The 24,743-nt window shown below is 41.0% G+C and overlaps 1 protein-coding gene and 1 pseudogene across 1 annotated transcript in view; both read right to left on the bottom strand.

Annotated features, from left to right (window-relative positions):
• The window catches only part of RNF128 (ring finger protein 128), a 117,233-nt gene that overhangs the window by 58,190 nt on the left and 34,300 nt on the right, over positions 1-24,743 (bottom strand). The window lies entirely within an intron of this gene.
• LOC106558467 lies at positions 9,587-10,565 on the bottom strand (annotated as a pseudogene).

Genomic DNA, 24,743 nt, shown 5'->3' with positions numbered 1-24,743 from the left:
TGCGGGATCCGCCTCTTAAAAGGGTAACGTGATGGGCAGGCGTCAGAGTAGGCTCTGAGGCCGGCGGCCAGGTGTGTTTTGCGTTGTGTTGTGCAAAATGGACAGGCCAGGGACTAGAGAATCTGCGACCATAACAAGCCCTCCGGTAGGATCCGGGTCCGTTTTGGATTGCAAGAAGGGGGTTTTCCTTCCGAACCTTTGCCTAGAGGCCGTTTCAGCCTTAAGGTGCCAGAATGTGAAAGTACTTCTAAAAGGCACAGATGCGAGGGATTGAGGGATCGGAGTTGGAGGCCGGGGGAATTTGGGGAAGGTGGGTGGTCCTGGGAGCAAGCTGTTTATTGATTCTCTATAGGGGGAAGGACAGAAAAAGCGCGTGGTTATTTTTTTTTTTTAACCTTTCTCCTTTCCAACTCCAGACAAGCGTCATACCTGGGTATTTTCTTAACGCTTACCTCATGCTGAATAGACTGCATCAGAAGCCCCTTCTGAACGTGATCTAACCCTCAGAACAGAATTACCGTTTCCATCCACCTCAAAGCTAAGCCTCATTTCTTCATCTGCTAGGAACCAGGTTTACCCAAATCTATACATCTGCACCATTCCTGACCTAAACTAAACAATCTTTCCCCATTTCCCACCAATTGAAAGAAGCCGGACTCACCTTAGTGATTCACTCACGGCACTCTGGCATTATGATTCCTCCTTACCTTAAGCGTACAAGTTGTATCTACCTTGTCAGTTATCACATTTAATAGGGTGCTCCAAGAATATGCATTGGATTAAACTGAATTAATACACCTGTTGTATGATGGTGATGAATAACTTTTGACCTTGCTCTGTGCCTCAGTTCCCTCATCATCTGTAAAATGGGGATAATAAGATTACCTTCCTCATAAAGTTGTTCAGAGGATTAAATGACTTCATGCATATAAAGCACTTAGAACAGTACTTAGCAGGGTGTAAAAAATATATCTGTTAAGTACCGTTATTATTAAACAGGGTCAAGGACCCCATACCTTGTGAATAATCTTAAAATTGTTGCTTTGAGATAATAACCAGAGAAAATGATGTTCAGGATGTTTTAGCCACTTTTCCAGTTCAGAGAGATGTAATTCACTTTATCCAACCCAGCATTTGTTTAATTCTTGATCAGTCACTCCTTGCAGTCCCTGGCCCAACATTTACTTAATCAATCTTATTCCGAAGGATTAAGCATGGGACAGTTCTTCACTTGATACTCTTATGGCTTGAGAGAAACCTAGAGGAAAATTAGCACCATAACTGAACAGCCCCTAGAATCCAAATAAATGGGCAACTTTGTGAAACATGAACCCTATATACTGAAAAAGACATTATGTTAGAGGTCAAGCCTGGTGTGCGAGGCCAATAGCATGGCACCCCCAGCTACTGATGATGTTAATCTCTAGGATAGAAATTACCTAAGGAAAAAGAAAAGGTAGGATGAATCATCTCTAGCAAATGGTACAATCCCAGAAATTGTCTGAATTTCTTGGCAAAGAACACTCAAAATTCAATAAATATTGCCTACAGGGCAATAAACTATATTTATTTTTTAAGATTTTATTTATTTATTCCTGAGAGACATAGAGAGGGAGGCAGAAGCACAGACAGAAGGAGAAGTGGGCTCTACCGGGATCATGCCCTGAGCCAAAGGCATACAGACACTCAACCACTGAGCCACCCAGGTGTCCCTATATTGTACTTTAAAGAAACACTGTATTTAAAATTACAGAGATGGGGCAGCCCCGGTGACTCAGCGGTTTAGTGCCGCCTTTGGCCCAGGGCATGATCCTGGAAACCCAAGATCGAGTCCCACGTCAGGCTCCCTGCATGGAGCCTGCTTCTCCCTCTGCCTGTGTCTCTGCCTCTGTCTGTATATCTCATGAATAAATGAATAAAATCTTTAAAAAAATAAAAATAAATAAATAAATAAATAAATAAATAAATAAATAAATAAAATTACAGAGATCTGTTATAAGGCATCTACAAAAATTAAGTTCAGAGAGCTATTTGTTAGTATCCAATCTTCCATCAACTGTATGCCAGCCATGGGCTAAGCATTGGGGCAAAAAAAAATCAAAGAAGTCATTAACTCTGCTGTCAAAAAATTCTTAAGTTAGCTTTGATGAGACAAGCAAACTGGTAATTGTGGTTTAAAGTGCTATATGTATATAGTGTAAATGCCATGACAGAGGTGTGCACAGGGCAGTAATGGGTAACAAAAAGAGGAACCTAACCCAGACTGGAAAGTAGGGGAAAGCTGCCCAGAGGAGGTTACACTTGTGCTGAGTTTGAGAGCATTCACCTTCCTAGACTGAGAACAATACAAGGGAATGCACTGAGGCATGAAACTGACCAGCAAGTACTTGGGAGACAGCAAGTACTACAGGCTCTATAAACACAAAATGGTTGGAACCCAGAGTACAAGTACAAGACACAAAGTTCTACAGGTACACAGAGGTCAGTTCTTGAGAGTCCTTTTGTGAAAGCTAGGGAGTTTGGACTTTATCCAAAAGCAAGGAGTAATACAATCAGGGTTTACCCATGGAGTAATATAATCAGATCTGTATTTGAGAGATCATTACGGCTTCTCTGTGGATAATAGATTGGAGGGGACAAGCCTAGAAGCAGGGAGCACAGAGAGATTTTTTGGCAGTGCTCCAGGTGAGAGATGAAGGTAGCCCAGCTCAGACCCCAGGAAATGAAGAGAAGTGGACAGAAGGAAATGTATTTTAGAGGATGAAAGAAGAGGGAAGAGGAATTGTCCTGATGTTTTTGGCTTGAAAGACTGGATGGCATTTAATCAGGAGGAGGGTTTTAAATGTGTAGAAGGGAGAGACAGAGAGATGAGCTCAGTGTAGACAGACATGTGGATTTTGAGGTGCCTATGCCATAACTATGTGCGCAGTCAGATTTTCTGATTACTGAACACCAAGTGCAAGCCATTGGAGAGGTGTAGGTATACAGAGGCCAAAAAGAAAAGTCCCTGCCCTCAATGAGTGTGAAGTTTAGTAGGAAAGTCAGAGAGGTAAACAGGCAATAGCAGTACAGTTTAATAAATGTTATGACTGAGAAAAACATGGGGTGCTATGGCAACATGGGTGTGGCTGAGTCTTTAAGAACAAATAGAGCTAATCAAGCAAAGAGAGTAAGGATATGCAGGCATAGGCAATGGTCTATTACATGAAAACACCAGGAGCATTCAGGGAACTAAAATTAATCAGTGAAGTATGGCTTGGGATGCAAGTTGCAAAGGGAGAGCCAGCGGGAGTGAAGCCGGTCAAGTAGGTTGTGGCAGAGCAGGAGGTATTTAGAAAATTGTGCTAAAGAGCATGGACACTGTACATTTGTGCATACATGCACACACACATAAAGTAAATATGGCAAAATGATAATTGTTGAAATTAGATGGTGGTTCTAACAGATGCTCACTGTACTATTTTTTTTAACTTGTCTCTGTATTTTAAGCGTTTCATAATGATGGGTTTTAAATTGTGAATTTGTATGGAAGTCAGTGGAGCAAATAAATGATTATTGTCAGACCTAGGCTTAAACAGAGGATCTGGGGCAGCCTGGATGGCTCAATGGTTTAGCGCTGCCTTCAGCCCAGGGTGTGATCCTGGGGGCCCCAGGATAGAGTCCAGCGCTGGACTCCCTGCTTGGAGCCTGCTTCTACCTCTGTCAGTGTCTCTGCCTCTCTCTCTCTCTAGGTCTCGAATGAATGAATGAATGAATGAATGAATAAATAAATAAATAAATATTTTTTTTAAAAACAGGATCTGGATTGTATGAGGACAAGACAGGAGGAAGAGAGCCTAGTGAGGAAGCTAACCTCCACAGCACTATTCTGGAGGTCTAACTCAGTTGTGGAGATGGAGGTATCAGACGATCATGGCTTAAAGATATAAACCATTAAAATCATCCTATGAACTCCCCTTGCTATGAGTCTGTTCTCACCAAGCAACCTTATTATCATTTAGTGCCTCCTGTAAATATGCCTACAGGGAGATAATGCACTGATCAGTAAACACTAGTATCTGGTCCACTTGGAAGTTATGCTTCTCATTATAAATTAATCAGTTGGCATTCTGGCGTATGTATTGGTCTCTTGTGAATTCGGCGAAGTGTGAGTCAGTCCCCAGGAGCCCAGTCTCTGGTTATACTACCAATCAAATTTCAAATCCTACAAAGCTAGGAACCAGACTGCACATCATGACTGCATCAAAGTCCTTCCCCTTTGTGGGGACTTGTCTGAGTAACTCCATGGCTTTCTCCAATCATATCGCTCTGTCTTGCTGTGATTTCTTTTCAAACTGCAACAGAGCCTTGCTACGAAGAATGAGGTCCGTGGATCAGGAGCATTAGCAGCATCTGTAGGAAGCTTGTGAGAAATGAAGAATCTCGGGTCTTGCCCCAGTCTTGCTGAGTCAGAACCCACATCTTAACAAGATCCCCAGGTGATCTGTATACGCACATAAGTTTGAGAAGCCCTGGGGCAGACTAGAGTATTCCTGGTTGGTAGCCAGCACTACTACCTCTGCTTGAACACTCCCAGTGTCAGAGTTAAGCACCTCAAGGGGCACTGCATCCTGAGAGGTACTACACTTTTTAAATTTTTAAAAATTATATATATATGTTATATATTACATATATTATAACTATATAATATATGTAATTATATAATAAATATGTATTTATTTGAGATAGCAGTGGGGTGGGGCAGAGGGAGAGAGAGAGAGAAAAGCAGACCCCCCCCCTATTCCCCACTGAGCAGGCAGCTCGATGCAGGGCTCCATCTCAGGACCCACAGAAATCACCACCCCAGCCGAAGGCAGACACTTAGCTGACTATGCCACCCTGGTGCCCCAGTACTATACTTTTCTTGTTGGAAAGTTGGTGTAAATGCAGTTTGATTTTGCTTCATTCCTTCCCCTTCCTCGCACCCAGCTCTTGGAAGCCCAGGTCCCTATGCTACTCGTGGCCGTACTGCTACCCCACCAGGACCTTTGCTTTGACCAGTTTCCCTGTACCAGACCTCACCTTATTCCTATATATATTCCTTATACCCTCAAACCAAATGTACTGGCGCTAGATGTATTCCCTTGGGGGCCCTATTGTCCCTAAGGCTAATAACAGCTACTGTTCATTGAGCATTTACTCTGTACTGTACATGCATCATCTAATTGAATTCTCACAATTATCCATTAGCATCCCCATTTTCAGAAGAGGAAACTGTCTCAGAGAATTCGCAACCTGCCTAAGGTCACGTAACTAGTAACAGAATCAGGATTCCAATGGGGTTCTGACTCTAAGTATTCATAGCTAATAATGACTTAGTATCTTCCCTCTGGAGAGTGGCATTCACATTTTAACATCGCCTTATACCAAAGGAAGTTCAAGTGAAATATTTCTTTTATGCATTTCAGGCACTGTAACCGGTGAGGGAGACACACTTGGGCCAGGAGCCTTTTGGAATTCCTCAAATCCTACCACAGAGGCTAACCCTGCCAAAAATTTGTCTCAGCAGTACTTGAAATGAAAGCTGCAAAAAAAAAAAAAATAAATAAAAAAATAAAAAAATAAAAAAAAAAAAAAAAAGAAAGCTGCCCTAAGCGGTACACTATCTAGTAATGAACTAATAAGCAGAGCAGCATCCTGCAAAAGCAACAGCAGGACACCACTGTGGCTGATTAAGTTTCTGATCACACTGAGTTTCTGCAGAGGTACAAAGACGGATGATAAGTGTTCAGCCTTTAATGTGTCCACAAGAAATGAGACATCACATCTGGCTTCTCACCATTAGATAAATGGCAAAGTGCCATGGACAAATAGTGTCCTGGCATCTAAGCAGTGTTGTGGCTATCCAGCTCAACAACATAGGTGTAGAGAATGCATATAGAAGGGATGGCAACAAACTTCTGCTCTAGGCAGCTGTTCTATGGATAGCAAGAAGAAATTGATGGGGGCCTAGAGAGAGCCAGCAGCCAAACAAAACAAAAAACCCAAAACATGATGGTGCAGCATGCTTTAAAAATAACATAATTTCCAAGTGCAGGTAAATCTGCATCAGCTTAGGTAGATATATGGCTATTATAAAACAGGATCTTTTTTAAACCAAGTTTTCATGCACTCAAAGAAAAGACAATTTCAGAGAGAGGTTTTCCAACAGTGGGTCTGCGATATCTGAAGCAGTCTTCTCATATCCATAACATTAATAGCTACCAGCAAGAACCTACTATAGGCCAGGTACTGTCTACTTTTGAGATGAGTATTATATGCTACATCTTACAGAAGTGACTGAGGCCCAGGTTAAGTAACTTGCTGAGGTCACCCATGGTAACTAAATGACAGAATTGGAATTTGACCCCACGTCTTAGTACAAAGCTACACTGTTCTCATTACACCACTTTCCACTCAATCCAACAGTGCCTTCAAAAGCAGAGGTAGGAAGGCAACATATTTATTGAGAACCTACTATGTGACACTTTACATGCCTAAATTATATCATCTGATTCTTATAACAGGTTATACAATCCCATTATAATTCTAATTATTATAATTCCATTTTTTTTCAGATGAGGAAGATGAGGCTCAGAAAGTTAAAGTATCTTGCCAGAGGTCACACAGCCAGCATGTGGCAGAGCTGGAAGTCGTACTGAGAGTATGACTCCAAATTCTATGCCATTTTCGCTTGCTGTGCTACCTCTCCACATACATCGTAAGGAGGTTATTACAGGGTGGAAAGATGGGTATTTTTACAGCCACATCCAGTGACATACTTTAATATACTAAGAACCCCCTCACCAGAGTGCTGTGATCTCCTGCTGCACAGCCCCCAGATTCCTAAGCAGAGATTATGAAAGTACATTTAGTCAGGTGCTTCATCATCATTTAAAAATGCCTACTGCTTCAGTTGAGCACACTCGTATACATGGGTGTGTGGAGAGGAGTGGCTGAACATGTGTCACGTGCAGAAAGGATGTTTTACGTCCACTAAAACTGGTGCAGTAAGAATTATACTGATGGAGGACAATGCAGAAAATTTGTGCTCAATTGTGTCGACTTGCTTGCTGCTGGGCAACCAGATTAGCTATCTTGAGTTTGGAGAGATGATTGAGGGGATCCCGGATTGCTAAAGAGAAACAAAGGCGGAGAAGGGCTCAAGATATAGGGAGCAGGAATGGGTCAGTGCTGGGTGAGTGGGGGAAATGACGGACACAAGTGGTTTTTACCCTCCACTACAGGTATCAGGACATCCTAGTTGGGAAACTCATCTGGTCTAGGGCAGTCCCCTCTCTTTCCTTTTCAGGTTTCTAGTAAGACGAAGATTTTAAAAGAATTAAATCTATGACCACAAGACACATATATGCTATTGAAAAAAAAAGGGAAACAATTACTCAGGGGGTGGGGTTTGGGAATGGGAGAGAAGAATGTTTTTTAATGAATTTGCTCTGCAGGTAAGAACATACATTTGAGGTTTACTTCCAACCCATTCCTGCTACTTAGTAGACTCAATTGACAGAACTCACCCATTCTAGCCTCAGTTGTTATTTTTAATATTGCCATTGACTGGTTATATGACACTGAGGAAGTTTCTCTTTCTTCTTGCTCAATGATAAAACAGGGAGCACCTGGGTGGCCAAGTGGTTGAGTGTCTGCCTTTGGCGCAGGTCATGATCCCTGGGTCCTGGGCTCGAATCCTGTATCTGGCTCCCTGCAGGGAGCCTGCTTCTCCTTCTGCCTATGTCTCTGCCTCTCTCTGTGTGTTTCTCATGGATAAATAAAATCTTTAAAAAATAAAACAGGGATAATAATACATTCTTTTATGCATTTCAGGCACTGAAATATTTTATATATAAAATTATATAGCTATATTTTGAGCCATGTAAGGTTTCCCTCAGATCAAAGCCTAACAAATTGGGTGGTATACCTCAAGAAGTACCTGTGATCTTGCCACTGCCTAGGATGAATGACAGAAGGGAGTAGGCCTCACAGACGAAGATAGGATCCATTAGCTAAATTAGGGAGGAGGGGACTTCTTAAAAATGTACTGGGCAGTGAGGTTTTTTTTAAAACCTATAGACAGAATGGGATTCATTTTTAATAGAAACATAATTTGATCATTCCCAGGAGAATTGGGGTTTCTGAAAAGCAATTTAAGAACACCCTACTTATATTCTATCACAATCACCTACTGAGGCAAAGGCTTGCCTTTTAAGAAGCTTTAGTGGGTCTGAGCTTGGGCAAAGGCAGCTTTGTATTCTGAGGGGCAAAGTCACAAATTCACAGCTGCCAACTATATGCGTTAGGATTAGCCACAGCTGGACAGGGCTCAAATATGATCAATAACATGTAGTAAACCAGTATTTGGCAATGACTGACCCGGTGCTGATCACATATTTGAGACCACTGACATTGGCTGGCTTACTGCTCATAATTCACACAGTCGTTAAGTTCTGTCACACCAGAATTACATAAGTGTTACGGTTATATTGGTCGCAGTAAACAGGCAAAGGACAAGCTGGCCTTCAACAAAAGGGTATTTTTGTGGCCAGAGAAACTACTTTGCTTCGACTTCATCCTGAATCACACAGTGTGAGGCACAATGACTTGCACTAGGAAAAATGCAGAGGAAAAAAATGTCCAGATCTGCTGAACCACAGCACACTCTGGCATCTACAAAATCACTTTTCCCCAAGCTGACAGTCTTCCAGTTTGTGGGGGTGGGAGGCACACTTTTTCCTAAGTTGTCTCTGTGTAACTTCGGGGGCAGATAGCATCAGTATACTTCATGTTCTTCATAGCAAACTAGTTCAGACGCCAAAGTCAGTGACTGCTTAATATTCTGGATGTTGTCAACTCTGGAGCCACAGAAAGCCTTTCACCAGAGGCAATGAAGTGGCTCAGTAATGTTTGCTCTTCGTGAGGGAAAAAAAAGAGCAGAAATGGAAAGCCTGGAGCTCTTGTTTGTTTGAAGAAGATGCTCATCAAGTTTACCTTCGATAATCCCACCAGTTCATTAAACGTCTTCATTTTCCTGAGATGGGGATGGGTGAGGTGTTTTAGAGACCTGACTGAGAGTGTATGTTTGGGCCCTATACAGTGTTTATAGCAGAGCCCCCTGCTGATTTTTCGGACCTGCAATTTGGTTGGATTCAAGGCATGATGAAAACTTCATACACATTTCAAGAATAAGGCTGTCTTCTCTGAGTGCTTTCAGTTATGCCCTTCATAAGCATTTTTAGTACAGATTTCGAAATTCCAAGACAGAGGTAATAGTAAAAAATTTAAAAAGTGTATTTATAATGCCTGCTGTCACACCTTTTTTTCTTTTTCTTTTTTTCTTTTTCTTTATTTCTTTTTTTTGGGGGTACAGTGTACTTTATTGATGGTACATTACAAGGTAGGGCTCCCCAAGCCCCTCTCCTTCCTCGGGGTCTGGGATGTAAATTGGAGGTCAGTAGATTCTCAGTGTTGGGGGATTAATTTGGGGCAGGGACTCCTCAGCAGCTGAGGGCCTCTCTTTTCCTCTTGTTCTTGCTGGGGCTGGTGGTCCAGGAGGATCCTACTCCTTGGAGGCCATGTGGCAGGAGGTCCACCACCGGGGTGCTATAGCCAAATTCATTTTCATACCAGGAAATGAGCTTGAGTGGTCATTGAGGGCAATGCCAGCCCCAGAATCAAAGGTGGAAGAGTGGGTGTCTCTGTTGAAGTCACAGGAGACAACCTGGTCCTCAGTGTAGCCCAGGATGCCCTTGAGGGGCCCTCTGATGCCTGCTTCACCACCTTCTTGATGTCATCATATTTGGCAGCTTTCTCCAGGCGGCAGGTTAGATCCACAACTGAACACGGAAGGCCATGCCAGTGAGTTTCCTGTTCAGCTCAGGGATGACCTTGCCCACAGCCTTGGCAGCGCCAGGGGAAGCAGGGATGATGTTCTGGGCAGCCCCTCAGCTGTCGCGCCACAGCTTCCCAGATGGGCCATCCACGGTCTTTTGGGTGGCAGTGGTGGCATGGATAGTGGTCATGAGGCCCTGCATGATGCCAAAGTGGTCATGGATGACTTTGGCCAGAGGAGCCAAGCAGTTGGTGGTACAGGAGGCATTGCTGACAATCTTGAGGGAGTTGTCATACTTCTCGTGGTTCACGCCCATCACAAACATGGGGGCATCAGCAGAAGGAGCACAGATGATGACCCTCTTGGCCCTGCCCTTCAAGTGAGCCCCAGCCTTCTCCATGGTGGTGAAGACCCCAGTGGATTCCACAACATACTTAGTACCAACATTGCCCCATTTGATGTTGGCGGGATCTCGCTCCTGGAAGATGGAGATGGACTTCCTGTTGATGACAAGTTTCCCGTTCTCAGCCTTGACTGTGCCGTGGAATTTGCCGTGGGTAGAATCATACTGGAACATGTACACCATGTAGTTGAGGTCAATGAAGGGGTCATTGATGGTGACAATATCCACTTTGCCAGAGTTAAAAGCAGCCCTGGTGACCAGGTGCCCAATACGGCCAAATCCATTCACTCCAACCTTCACCATCGTGTCTCAGGGACGCAGCTGGCACTGCATCAGAAGATGCAGCTGTCTGTTGAATGCGGAGGAGCAGAGAGCCTTTTTTTTTCTTTTTAAATATTTTATTTATTTATTCATGAGAAACATAGAGGCAGACACATAGGCAGACGGAGAAGCAGGCTCCCTGCAGGGAGCCTGATGTGGGACTTGATTCCAGGACCCCAGGATCACAACCTGAGCCAAAAGCAGATGCTCAACTACTGAACCACAGGGTGCCCTTCCCTTTCCCTTTTCCACAGACTCTTACCCATGTCACTGCAAGATGTGTTAGGTAGAAGTAAACCAGCAAAGAAACAGCAATCTTTCTGGGGAAAAAAGTGCCAGACTAATTCCACCCCTTCCCCCCAATCACTATAGTCAGTATATACATTTAGGAATAAAATATCTTTACTAACCTTGACCCTCTGGGCTGACATACAAAATTGTAAGCAGTAAGTATCATTGGGCATGCAGGAATTAACAATTTTCTCTTTGGGAGTTTCAGTGATTTATTTTTTAAGATGTTATTTATTTATTCATGAAAGACATACAGAGAGAGAGAGAGAGAGAGGGAGAGAGAGAGAGAGAAAGAGACACAGGCAGAGGGAGAAGCAGGCTCAAGTAGGGAGCCTGAGGTGGGATTCCATCCCAGGTCTCCAGGATCACACCCTGGGCTGAAGGTGGCGCTAAACCCCTAAGCCACCAGGGCTGCCTGAATTTCAGTGATTTAAGAGAAAATCCACCTGCTCTCTAACTTATTCATTGGAATGATGAATTTTGGGGGGCACCTGGGTGGTCCAGTTGGTTACATGTCTGCCTTCGGCTCAGGTCCTGACCCTAGGGTCCTGGGATGGAGCCCTGTAACCTGCATCAGGCTCCCTGCTCAGCAGGGAGCCTTCTTCTCCCTCTCCTTCTGCCCCTCCCCCTGCTTGTGCTCTCTCCCTCACTCACTCTCAAAAAAAAAATTTTTTTAAAGAGAATAATAAACTTTTTTTTAGAGCCTTTAGTGTCTACAAAGTCTTATGATATTTTCCAGGGAAGATAAAAAGATCAATGCAACATGGTCGCTCCATTAAGTATCCCAGGCTAATCGGGGTGAATTGTATCAAGAAAAATTTTGTGGGCCCTCTCTGTGTTTATGCCTGCATTCATCTAGATTGTCAGCAATACAAGGTTTAATTGAAAACTTCACCCAATCTCAAATGTCTGCTAATGGAGAAGTGATATTAATTTTCTTTTAGACTGTTGTGAATAGATTTCTAATTGATCTCTCTGCTTTTTCTCTTTTCCCCACTCCACATCATCCTTCATATTACTGCCATGTTATACTTCCTAAAGCATAGCTTTGATTCTGTCACTTCACATTGCATATTGAACAAAATATAAATTTCTAAACTTGAAAGGCTAGCCCTTCCACCATCTAGGTCCATCTGACCACTGCTTCCTTTATGCTGCCACTGTATCTGACTGTACCATATACAGCATCTTTCCTACTCCACTGCATTTCTTTCTTTTTTAAAAAGATTTTATTTATTTATTCATGAGAGACACAGAGAGAGAGGCAGAGACACAGGCAGAGGGAGAAGCAGGCTCCCTGTGGGGAGCCTGATGCAGGACTTGATTCCAGGACCCCGGGATCATGCCCTGGGCTGAAGGGCACGCAACCACTGAGCCACCCAGGTGCCCGTATTTATTTCCCTCCATACCTAGCACCTCCCTCAGAGATCGAGTTCCTTGAAAGGAGGAGTTGCATATTTTTCTCCTTTGTAGTCCTAGCTCTTATCCTGGAACATTAGAGTACATCTGAAGAACAAGTAAATGGATGGCCAGATTTGAAGAGCAGGCTATCTGGTATGAATTTATCCCATTGTTTTTGTTAAGGTGTAGTTGAAATACTATAAAATTCACCCTTTACACTGTATAGATCTGCAAGTTTTGACAAATGCACAGTTGTATAGCCACTACCACAATCAAGACATAGAACACTGTCATCACTCCCCAACTTCCCTTGTGTTATGCCTTTGCAGTCAAACCCTGCCCCCCACCTTATCCTGGCAACCCCTAGTCTGTTTTCTGTCCCTATGGTTTCGCTTTTTCCAGAATGTCAGATAAATGGAGTCATTCAGTATGTAGCTTTTTGTGTCTAACTTCTTTCACTTAGCAAATTGCATTTGAGATTCATCCATGTTATTGCGTTGGCATGACATTTAAACAAAAGAGTTGTCAGAGAGATGGGTGCTATGAGGGGGTACAAAGTCCTGTGTGCGCATAGAGGCAGGAATGTTTGCTTCTGACTCAAGGAATTAGAAGATATTTCATGGAGAAAGTAACATCTGAGCAGGGCCTTAAGGGACAGGTAGTTTTTTTGTTTCTTAAGATTTTATTTATCTATTCATGAGAGACACACAGAGAGAGAGAGAGGCAGAGACATAGGCAGAGGGAGAAGCAGGCTCCCTGCCAGGAGCCAGATGCTGGACTCAATCCTGGGACCCTGGGATCACGCCCTAAGCCTAAGGCGGATGCTCAACTACTGAGCCACCCAGGCATCCCATAGGTGGGTTTTTTATAGGTACAAATGGCCAAGGGAAGGTAAATTAATAAAGGATATAGCAGGAACAGAAGCAGAGAGTCAGGAAAGAGCAGAGTGGATTTAGAAAACATTGATTCAGTTTGGTTAGTCCACAAGAGGAGGAGGAGTGCAAAACAGGGCGGAAAAGGTAGGTTAGGGCTTTGTTGGCCATGAAGACGTATTTAGGAATTTAGTCTTGATTTTATGAGGTAGCGATCAGCCATTGCAGGTTTTTGATTCAGACTCTTCTCTGAGGAAAGTGATACTTCTGCCTGCAGGTAATCATGTTGCCCTGCCACAGCTGAAGTAGACTGTTGTTTTCTGTCAGGGTGAAAACTGTGACTCTTAAAACAGGGCAACAGATGACATCTAAATATATCAAAAGTTATACCAAGGATATAAAATATCTGCACCAGTGGTATTTGCTAGAACATGTATTCATGATACGACCAAATCCAATACCTACAAAAAGCTCCCTTATCTCTCCATTCATTTGTATTCTCTCAATTTTTTTGATAGTCAAGGTATCAAAAAGCCAAGTATTATTCCTGGATCCTAGTTTTCCTAGTTCTGCATGGAAACATCTTCCCAGGGATAAGAATTTACATCAGGGCTTCTATCTTAGCAGATAGCTGAAAAACAAGTCCCAACTTAACAGGAGTAGTTTCTTTTGTAAAAACCATATTACCCACCACTATTACTCAAATTTCTATGTAAAAAGCTCTCCTTCCTATTATGGATGCTTTTTCTCCCAGACAAGAACAGACATTTGACTAAAGAGGATATGCAGATGGCAAATCAGCACATGAGAAAATGTTCAACATCTCAGCCATTGGGGAAATGCAAATTAAAGTCGCAATGTGGTATCACCTCCTGCCTCCCAGAATGGCTTAAAAAAAGTGGTCAAAAAAAAAAAGTGGTCACCCCAAATGATGGTGAGGCTGTTGAGAAACTGGATCAAATATACACATATATTATTGATGGTAATGTAAAATGGTACAGAACATCTGGAAAACAGTCTGGTAGTTTCTTATAAAGCTAAACATGCAACTACCACATGACTCAGCAGTTTCAATCATGAGCCTTTATCTCTAGGTTCACTAAAACCCGAATACAAATGTTCCTAGAAGCTTCATTCATTATTGCCACAGACTGGAAACAACCTGGATGTTCTTCAGTAGATGAATGGTTCAATTGTGGCACATCACTACCCTGGAATACTACAGTAATAAAAAGGAATGAACTATGAATATATGGAACAATCTGGATAGATCTCCAGAGAATTATGCTGAGTTGGAAAAAAAAAGCCAAGCCCAAAAGGCTACATACAATTTGATTCCATTTATATAATGTTTTTGAGATGAAAAAATTATAGTAATGGAGAAAAGGTTAGTGGTTGTCCAGAGTTAAAGAGAGTATGGGGTAGAGGTGTAAGTGGCTATAAAAGGGCAAAATGGAAGGAGCCTGTAGGAATGCACTTGTTCTGAATCTTGACTGTGGTGATGGTCACACAAATGCACACCTGTGATAAAATTGTATGGCACATGCAAATGAGTGCATTAAAACTAGTAAAATCCAAAGAAGGTGGGTAGATTGCATCAATGTCAATTTCCTCATTGCAATACTGTACTCTAGTTACTTAAGGTGCTACCTCTAGGGGAACCTGGGTGAATGGTAAATGACATCTCTATTTTTTACAACTGCATGTAAATCTACAATTTTCTCAAAGTAAAACGTTTTTTAAAGAGACAAATATGTGTTGGTTGTAGAAATGTATACCTCATTACTTGAATTAACTTTAGGAAATTATTTTTGGTTCTTTGCCAAGGAATTTGGATGTTTTTTATGGCATTAAAAAAAGTAACAACAGGGCAGCCCTGGTGGCGCAGCAGTTTGGCGCCGCCTGCAGCCTTGGGTGTGATCCTGGAGACTCGGGATCGAGTCCCGCATCGGGCTCCCTGCATGGAGCCTGCTTCTCCCTCTGCCTGTGTCTCTGCCTCTCTCTCTGTGTCTATGAATAAATAAATAAAACCTTTAAAAAAAAAGTAACAACAGTAAAATTCATCATGTTTCTAGTTTCAATTATGTTGTCAGGAAACGAGGAGCCCAAACAGGGCAACTACCTCTGTTCCTGTCATAGTGGTTCTAAACTTTTTTTGGAGTCAGAGCTACTTCTGCAAATGTGATAAAACTCATGTCCAGAATAAATGACCACACACAATTTTGTGACCAACTTCAAGGGGTTTTATGGGCCTCATAAAGTTTATCCAATGACCCCAGGTTAATGTTGATCTACTGCTATACTGTTCTATAAGATAGTCAATAGTCCCATGTGGCTATTTAAAGTTAAAACAATAAATTCAGTTCTTCAGGCATATTAGCCACATTTCAAATGTTCAATGGCTACAGGTAGCTTGTGGCTACGTACTGGATGGTAAAGAGACAGAACTGAATGTTCTATTGAATAGACTTGCTATAGAACATTTAGGATAAGATTTACTTTAATTTTTGAAAACCAATTCCATGTACTTATAACTTCAAAAATACTTCAGCTGCACAAAGACTCTGAGTGGCCCACCTGTGTACCTCCAAGGACCACCACCCCTGCCTAAGAACCTCGTCTTTAGATGGATTCCATTTTATCCATAAGTGTTTTCTTTTCGGTATGCCTGGGTGGCTCAGTGGTTGAGAGTCTGCCTTCAGCTCAGGGTGTGATCCAGGAGTCCCAGGATTGAGCCCCTCATCAGGTTTCCTGCATGGAGCCTGCTTCTCCCTCTGCCTGTGTCTCTGCTTCTCTCTCTCACTCTTTCTCTGTGTCTCTCATGAATAAATAAATAAAATCTTTTTAAAAAGTTTTTTTCTACTGAATTTAATCAAGGGACTAATTTAAATTCTCTTTGAATTAAGTAGGCTATAGACTGAAAATTATTATTTCAATTATATACAATGGCAGAAAAAGACAGGGCTGGCATTTACACGTAGGAAGCATTGTTTCAAGTGCATGAAGTACTTTTGGAGGAGAACATAGGTACAGATGAATAGATATTAGAAGATAGCCAAGAGTCAGGCTCATCTACATAATACCAGAACAATTGGTTAAAAGTGGAACATTCAGTTGCTTTCTTTTTTTTTTCAGTTGCTTTCTTTTTTTTGTCAGTTGCTTTCTTCAGCTAGTTTCTTTTATTTATTTTAGTGTCATGTAAACATGTATGACATTAACTGTGGCAAAGGTTATTAAAATAGAAAGGGGGAAGAACAAGATTTTAAATGCTGTGGTGAGAAAACAACTGAGTTGAGTAACATTTTATTTTTAAATGTGTTTAGATTTAAATTCAAGTTAATTAGCATATAGTATATTATTAGTTTGGGGGTAGAATTTAGTGAGTCATCAGTTGCATGTAGCACCAAGTGCTCATCACATCAAGTGTCCGCCTTAATGCCCATCACCCAGTTACCCCATTCCCATCCCCTCCAGCATCCCTCAGTTTGTTCTCTAGAGTTAAGAGTCTCTTATGGTTTGCCTCCCTCTCTGTTTTTATCTTATTTTATTTTTCTTTCCCTTCCCCTATGTTCATCACATTTGTTTCTTAAATTCCACATACAACTGAAATCATATGGTATTTGTCTTTCCTTGATTTATTTTGCTTAGCATAATATACTCTAGTTCCATTCATGTCATTGCAAATGGCAAGATTTCATTCTTTTTGATGGCTGAGTAATATTCTGTTGTGTATATATACACCACCTCTTCTTTATCTATTCATCAGTCAATGGACATCTGGGCCCTATCCATATTTTGGCTATTGTGGATATTGCTGCTACAAACATTGGGGTGCATGTGCCCCTTCAAATTACTATTTTTGTATCCTTTGAATAAATCCCTAGTCATGCATTTGCGGGGTAGGGTAGTTCTATTTTTAATATTTTGAGGAACCTCCATAGTGTTTTCTAGAGTGGCCGCACCAGTTTGCATTCCTACCAACAATGTAAGAGGGTTCCCCGTTCTCTGCATCCTCATCAACATCTGTAGTTTCCCAAGTTGTTAATTTTAGAGATTCTGACTGAAGTGAAGTAGTATCCCGTGGTTTTGATTTGTATTTCCCTGATGCTGAGTGATGTTGAGCATTTTTTCATGTGTATGTTGGCCTTTTGCAAGTCTTCTTTGGAGAAATGTCTGTTCATATCTTCTCCCATTTCTTGACTGGATTTTTTTGTTTTTTGGGCCTTGAGATTGGTAAGTTCTTTATAGCTCTTAGATACTAGCCCTTTATCTGATATATCATTTGCAAATAGCTTTTTCCATTCTGTACGTTGCCCTTTAGTTTTGCTTATTGTTTCCTTGGCTGTGCAGAAGCTTTTTATCTTGATGAAGTCCCAGTAGTTCATTTTTTGCCTCTGGGGATGTGTTTAGGAAGAGTTGCTGCAGCTGAGGTCAAAGAGGTTGCCACCTATGTTCTCCTCTAGGATTTTGATGGATTCCTGTCTCACATTTTTAAAATTTTATTTATTTATTTATTTATTTATTTATTTATTTATTTATTTATTTATTTATAATTTAAATTCAGATTGCCAACATATAGTGCAACACCCCCTGTCTCACATTTTTAGATGTGTAGGCAGAAAAAAGGTGGAGAAAATGTAAGAGCACTTGTGTCTTGCAATAAGTAGCTTTCTGGTTCATTGTAATTTGTCAAGTATTTAGGAATAGAGGGCATTCATGTTTTAAGTGGTCACAATTAACCAAAGCTCTGATGATCTTTTCTTTATTAGAAAAATTATATTCTTGGGGGGGGGTAAGAGCAAGAGAGAGAATCTTAAGCAGGCTCCATGGAGCCCTACATGGGGCTTGAGCTCATGACTCTGAGATCATAACCCGAGCAGAAATCCAGTCACTCACTTAACTGATTAAGCCACCCTGGTGCCCCTAGAAGAATTATATTCTTAAAATGTAAACAATATCCTCACCTTCTTGGTTTTCTCCTTCAAATATTGAAATCTTTTTTTTTTCTTTTTTGAATTGAAATTCATTTTCCACCTAAAGCTAAGTACACACCTGAATTATGATATTGAATGTACAGTTTTCTCAGGGTCAGGGTTTATTGGTCTCCTACAAAAGAATTGAGTTAGATCTCAATTCTAGATACTAGTAGATAGGAAACAGTGATGTAGATCATACAAAACAGCATCATACAAAACAGCAGACAATCAAAAGACATTTGGGGTTGGCTTTGAAATGCATTTCTCAGTGTGTTTTCATTTTATATTTCACTCAGGCATTCCCTTCAGACCCATAAGAGGTGACTCTGAGGTAGTATGAGTGATCAAAGACAATTAGCCTCAGATTTCAACATTGCTTGTGGACTGGCTGCATGCAGGTAATTAAATTAATGGCATAACTTAGCATATTTATATTCTGTATATCACCTTACTCCCATGAGAATGTAACCACAAAAGAGAATCTATGGACTCATGGGTCTTATTCATTCTGGGAATTTATCCACATCTTCAAGGTGCCTGGATGGTTTGAAAGTAATCAACTAGATTGATTTTTGTTTTATTCAAATCTTTTTGGCTGACCTTGACTAACTGAGTATCTTGTGTTTTCTTAATTGAAAGAGTTGCCATATAGTATCAAAAGACACTGGAAACTTTGAGTCAGATGTCAATTATAGCATGTTACTGTTTAAATATGCTTAAGTACCAAGGTGTGTGTATTAGCCATTAAATGCTCAACGTGCCCTCTACTGGGCCTTTCTAAGGTTGGAACAGAAAAATGCTGTGTCATCTGGTTGTACAGTGGGTTGAGAAGAGGAATTCCACTGTAACTATTACATGTGATGAATAAACCATAAATATCAGTTCACAAGTCTTTTTGGGATGGATAAGTCTGGCTCACTTAGTTTCAAAAGGAAGATTTAAAATGCCATCCAGATGCAAAAAAACTACAACTTTGTTATGTGCTTAGGAAATCCCCTGTGTTTTATGAAATAAAATAATTTTAATGTCAGGTAATCTCTCCATAAATATGGAAACCTAAACAATTCTACCATTATTATATTATGGTATAATTATTATATTATTATGTAAGCCAGCTTAGTAATTCGGCCACAAGAGGACATCTGTGAGGAGGTGAATTTAAATTCAGGATTTTTTCAGGGCTTACAAAGATGCATTTCCATCCACTGCCCCCATCCCCATGGTTTTATCTGAGGCCCAGTCTTACAAGTCAGTACATGTTCCTATAAGTTAAGTGAGTGGTTTGCTTATGGAGAAGATTGGGGAATTAGATTCAGTGTTTTTTTTTTTTGGCAAAAATTATTTACATATTTTTCTTGGATCAAAATATTTTTTAACATCCTCTGTGGTAAAGTGACAAATATCCAGCAAGTATCTTCCAGAAAACTACCTTCACAGTCAGTGAGGTGGTACACAATTCAGCTATATAAATTGTATGCATAGCCACATTTTAGTTGACCACATATTCCTGCTTATAGCTTCAAAAGAAGCAAATCATGAAACTACACAGAATCTAGAGAGACTACTGTTTCTATTCTCCCCAGTGCCAACTGGCACTCAAAAAATAGAACTGGCCAGAATATAGCTGGCTAGTTTCTTTATGAATTTCTCCCTAAGGCACAAAGATCAGCTTCTCATACCCCTGGGAATCAAAAAGTTTTTCATTTTATCACACTGAAAATTCTTCTGGACTATTTCATTCAATGCCTTCAATTAAGTCATTGTTCTCTGAGTTTTCTAAAACATTGTCCTCAATTGCTTACACCATTATTAAATAATAACAGGTGCAAAATTAATGCTTGGAGCACTAGAAATTTGCCTTTTGGTGTGTTAGTCCTCACTGCTTTCCTTTTGTTATGGATATCAATCGCATGTCAAAGATGGGTGAAACTGACTCAGGGACAGGAAAACAAATATATTTAAAGGAATTTGGATCATATATTTTTTCATATTTCAGTAGAACATAGTACATTACTGTTTAGCTTCTCAGAAATCAGAATATAATCTATGCAGTAATTGAGGGTAAGACTTTTTATTTGTCTGGTTTTGCCATTTTGTTTGGCAGAAGGTAAAGAAATCTTGAATCACCCTTCTACTCTGAGTAATATTTTCTTTGTCTAAAGTGCAAATGGGTATTGTGACTTCAGACGACATTCTAGAGAGTATACTCTCTCCAAGATCTTCTCTTACTGTAAATAAATGGAAGTATCCTCATAAGATGTCCCAAATGAATGTCAGAAAATACCACAACTTCATGTTTTAAAAATGTAATCACAGGCTAAGGGCACAGGCCATTAAATGGAAGCCTAACGTCCCAGATTTGTAATATATTACTGCTTGAAGGGGACACATCTTGTAAGTATTTCCCACTTCACTAACATTTTAAGTATTCATAGAATGAGGATTAGTGGGCTACGGACAATATTTCTTCAGAGAAATATTAATAGTATATCCAATAGTTTAAACAGTTTTTGGAAATAATGTGGATATTCTTTTAGATTTAACATTGCTAGAAGTACAGTCCAAACATACAAAGTAAACAGAACTCCACTTGCATTATGAAGTTATTTTGCAAATAGAGTAAAACTTTACTAAATGAGATTTGCTTGAAGTTGGCAAGTTCTATAATTGGAATGATAGAATATAGAAATATTTCATTATTTTGGAGAAAGGCTAGGACTCATTCTACAATGAAAGGGAATTCATGGTGTATATAAGTTCTGCACTGGGAACAGTTACCTTGAATGAGAAAAACAATTTTTCTAGTGCCATAGGAAATATTCATTTACATAAAAGCAATTGGGTTATTAATTAAAACCATTTATATTGTTCTTTGAAGTAGGGTCTTATATTTCATTAGCTTTGATTACAATGCTATAGATGTCTAAAAAGCTATTTTAAAAAATACCCTTCCATAGTTCATTGATTTCCTGTCAGATAGGCCTTCCTTTTAAACTTTTAACAAAACCCAAAATGGAGCTTTATTATTTTCAAGTAATACAATAACACAAACGAATTGCTACCAAAATCATGCCAAAGAAAAGCACTGCTGGATACCCTTTAATGAAGGCAAAGATTGTTTGCAGGAAAATACTTGCTTTTATGTACTGCTTTAAAAAGAGTTCCTATTCTCTGAAGGCACTTAATCATCTCCCCACACTTTTAAGTGCCAACTCCACATTTTTAATTTAGATTAAACACTGGTGAGAATTAATGAGGCTTTTATTATACTCTTCCCCAAATTCAGAGTATGAGGCAGATCACTACATCTGCAAAAGCTTCTACAAATAAGCAAAGGGGGTAATGTTAATTCTACAATATTGTGCAGTGACACAAGGCCTGAGCTAGAATCCGATTCCTTTTCTCCATAACACTGGGTGGGTGTGAAGTCTCTGTGTAGGTATGTGAATCAATGGTGGTAATGGAGGCAGTTTCTATTGCCAGAGCTTTATATAGAAGCAGCCTAACAATTCATGCCGCCTGCTGCCAGCTGAAGGTGAGACACCAGATAGCTCCAGGGAAAGCTGATAGGAGAAGAGCACTGTGAATAGCTAGCAAGGCTGTCAGCAAGCCAAAGAACCCCGAAATTTCTGGTGTTGCCACACTTCCTTGGCTAGAGAGAGAATTATGAAGTGGGTGATGCTTACCGGGAAGGGCACATACTCCCCTTTTCAGCCTCATTTGTTCATTCGTCACTGAGGACCCAGTATTAGTCACTGTGCTAAGTGCTGTGTATCCCTGGATGAATGAAACGAGGTCTCTGGATCTCCAGCAGTCTGGTACTGCGGCCAGGTCACGCCTTATCCGATCTTGATATTTTGCTCTCAAGTCACTAGCAACGATTCAGTCCCTGCTGTTGTATCAGTGGTTAAGGTTAAGATGTTTCCTTTCCCAGGGGCATGTTACTTTCAAACAGGGCTTCAAAAACCCTATAACTTTTTTAAAACCTGGAGGAATGCTGCTCTCACAATGGATGGTTTCAGATATCATAGGGAAGAGGATATTGTTGGGCGGGGCAAATCCTGGGACCCAACAAATCACATTACATAGGTAACTGGCTCCGAAATCCTCTCCAAGACTCAAAAAGTAAAGTTGTTCTCAATACGCAAAGGCAGGGCACCTGGGTGGCTCAGTGATTGAGCATCTGCCTTTGGTTCAGGTTGTGATCCCGGGGTCCTGGGATAGAGTCCTGCATTAGGCTCCTCACAGGGAGCCTGCTTCTCCCTCTGCCTATGTCTCTGTCTCTCTCTCTCTGTATCTCTCATGAATAAATACAAATTTAAAAAATCTTAAAAAAAAAACCCAGCAAAGGTAATACCCCCTCCCCATCAACAGGGAAAAAAAAAAAAAAAGATTGTAGTAGTAAGAAACATTGACATTCAACTTTGCCATTAGTAAAAAAGCCAAAAAGCCAACACCCGAGAATTGAGTGGACAATATAAAGCAAAGAGAAGGGGATCCCTGGGTGTCTCAGTGGTTTGGTGCTTGCCTTCAGCCCAGGGCTTGATCCTGGAGTCCTGGGATTGAGTCCCATATCAGGCTCCCTGCATGGAGCCTGCTTCTCCTCTGGCGGTGTCTCTGCCTCTCTCTCTTTCTCTCTCTCTCTCTCTGTGTCTGTCATGAGTAAATACATAAAATCTTTTAAAAAAATAAAGCAAAGAGAAGGCAACTTTATGTAGTGAACAGTTTAATCCTGTATTAATCCTAAATTAAACCTCTATTTAGTCCTATGTTGTTCAAGAGGGCAAAACTAGGAAAATGTGTGAAAAGATACAGGTACATGCTGGTGTAGTTTGAGAAATAACCTCCTGAAAACTGCCCAGCAACGAACTGAACGGCCTGTTTGGTGAGATGATGAGATCTTTGTCTCTAAAAATACTCAAGTAGTAAATGAATGGCCACCCGACAGAATTGTAGTTGAAGGGATTCATGATACACATGGAAGATTTATGTTCTTTTATGTTTGGCCTATGACTCTATTACTCTATGATAATTGAGAATCCAGGAAGGACACAAATAACACATAAGAATATAGAAAAATAGGCAAAAAACAAATTAATGTGACCTGTGTTCATAAGCATCAGATAGATGCCAAATAATGGAGAAATCAGGGTGAACTGTTAGTCAAGAAAGACTTTGAATAGGACATACCTTTTGTCCAAGATTTTAAAGTGAGAAAGAAACATGGACAGGCAGGGAAGAAAAGGTAGAATAAACCAAGCAGGGGATGCCTTCATCAGCATTATCTTACTACTACCATTTTTTTGAGTATCTATAGCTATTCTATAATAGCTACCATGCCATGTGCTTTCTTTACATATGCTATTTTATTTATTTATTAAAGATTTTATTTTTTTATGAGAGAGAACATGAGTGTGGGGTGAGGGGCAGAGGAAAAGGGAGAAGCAGACTCCCCACTGAGCAGGGAGCCTGATTGGGGCTCAATCCCAGGACCCCAGGATCATGATGCAAGCCAAAGACAGACACTTAACCAACTAAGCCACCCAGGTGCCCCTACATGTGCTATTTCATTTAGTCTTTACAACCACTCTGTAAAGGAGTACTATAGTATTCCCATTTTATAGTTGAGATGACTGAGCTGAGAAGACTAGAATACAGAGAGGTTAAATAACTTGTCCAAGATCACACAGCTAGAAAACAAATAGTGGATCTGATATTCAAACCCAGGCCCATCTCCCTCCAAAGCTTGTGCCCAGAATTACTACTATATTCCACTGCTTCTCATTAAAGCCACACTGAATGTGTGAGGGCTCAGAGAGAGAGAGAGAGCTATGAAATGTGAAATGTGGCAAGGCAGGACACATAGTTGGCCCTCAGTAAATATTTGTTGAGTGGATACATAAACCCTTGAGTTTTAGATAAAAAAAACAACAACACACATTTTTATGTCTTCTTTTATCCCCATGTTAGAAAACCCAATTGTCGGGGAACAGGGCAAGATGGCGGAGGAGTAGGGTCCCCAAGTCACCTGCCCCCACCAATTTACCTAGATAACTTTCTTTCTTTCTTTTTTTTTAAGATTTTATTTATTTATTCATGAGAGACACACCGAGAGAGGCAGAGACACAGGCGGAGGGAGGAGCAGGCTCCCTGCAGGGAGCCCGATAGGAGACTCCATCCCAGGACCCCAGGATCATGCCCTGAGCCAAAGGCAGATGCTCAACCGCTGAGCCACCCAGATGCCCCTACCTAGATAACTTTCAAGTCATCCTGAAAACCTACGAATTCGACCTGAAATTTAAAGAGAGAACAGCTGGAATGCTACAGAGAGAAGAGTTTGCGCTTCTAACAAGGTAGGAAAGCAGAAAAAAAATAAAAAAGAATGAAGTGCAGGAGGGGCCCCACGAGGAGCTGGGCTAAGGGGGGCTGAGAAAGCCTCCAGGAGAGGAAAGTCCAGCCCCCAAGAAGCAGGAACTTTTAAAATCCGCACAGGATTCTTCCGGGACGGGAAGACGCTCAGCAGGGAACTCGGGCAGAACCGCAGGAGGGGCAGTGGCGCTTCCAGGTTCCTGGGGTCACTAACAGAGGAAGTGCACTCCAGGGGAGGGCGCGCCACACAC

Source organism: Canis lupus, chromosome X, assembly GCF_011100685.1.
Source record: "Canis lupus familiaris isolate Mischka breed German Shepherd chromosome X, alternate assembly UU_Cfam_GSD_1.0, whole genome shotgun sequence".
Classification (NCBI taxonomy): domain Eukaryota; kingdom Metazoa; phylum Chordata; class Mammalia; order Carnivora; family Canidae; genus Canis; species Canis lupus.
The sequence above is the reverse complement of the archived record's forward strand: the minus strand, read 5'-3'. Positions and strand labels throughout refer to the sequence as shown.